Source organism: Sinocyclocheilus grahami, unplaced genomic scaffold (assembly GCF_001515645.1).
Source record: "Sinocyclocheilus grahami isolate Dianchi unplaced genomic scaffold, SAMN03320097.WGS_v1.1 scaffold3185.1, whole genome shotgun sequence".
Lineage (NCBI taxonomy): Eukaryota > Metazoa > Chordata > Actinopteri > Cypriniformes > Cyprinidae > Sinocyclocheilus > Sinocyclocheilus grahami.
The window spans coordinates 11,720-12,455 of record NW_015508344.1 but is presented as its reverse complement, the minus strand read 5'-3'; the positions used below and the strand labels follow the sequence as shown (position 1 = coordinate 12,455).

Here is a 736-nt window from a genome sequence, read left to right as displayed (position 1 = left end):
ATTTTTGTCTTTTTGTCCTGTTGTTTTATGTTCAAGGCTTTTTTATGCAGGCTACACTAGTCACTTTTCATAATGGTCACTAAACAAGCATAATGAGCAATAATAATTCACCACATTGCATAGGATGATGCAATGACAAATTCAAGCGCACAGCTTCACCTAACTAATTATTAATTTGTTTAGTTATATAATTTATAATTTGAATTATACAAGAAGAACACCAATAACCTTCGGGTAATCAAAAAATATATATTTATTCATTAGCCTACATCAGATCTGTTTTTCTTCAAGAAACAGGCAGACTAGAATAAAGCAACACAGAAGCGAACAATAAACTATAGAAAGGGCAAAACAAAAATTTAATAATTAATCCAAATTTTGAACGATTATGAGTAACATTAGGATAAAAGGTCTAAATATGATGCTGAGCTTTACTTATCTCCCCACCATCAGACTCTCCATCGCTCATGGCATGTAGTGCTTCTTATACCTCTTCAGCATTCATAAATCACCTTCTTTTACTCATTTTGTCTTTATTTATGAAACTGATAACTGCTAATTCAGTGAGTGAAAGGTGTTGCCTAGTATTATGTTAAAACATAAGCAGCACGAAAATGTATAGCAGGTACATTTGACCCGCTGGTGCTTATAGGAATAAATGCCCCGTTTTTTTGATCTGGTTTCATCTAAATAGTTTTTAACAACAGGGGATTGTAAATCACACAATTTTAGTAAA

At 32.2% G+C, this 736-nt stretch overlaps 1 gene segment (V, D, J or C); it reads right to left on the bottom strand.

The window, feature by feature from the left end:
* Positions 1-736, bottom strand: part of LOC107576081 (Ig lambda-7 chain C region-like) — a 3,928-nt gene that overhangs the window by 651 nt on the left and 2,541 nt on the right.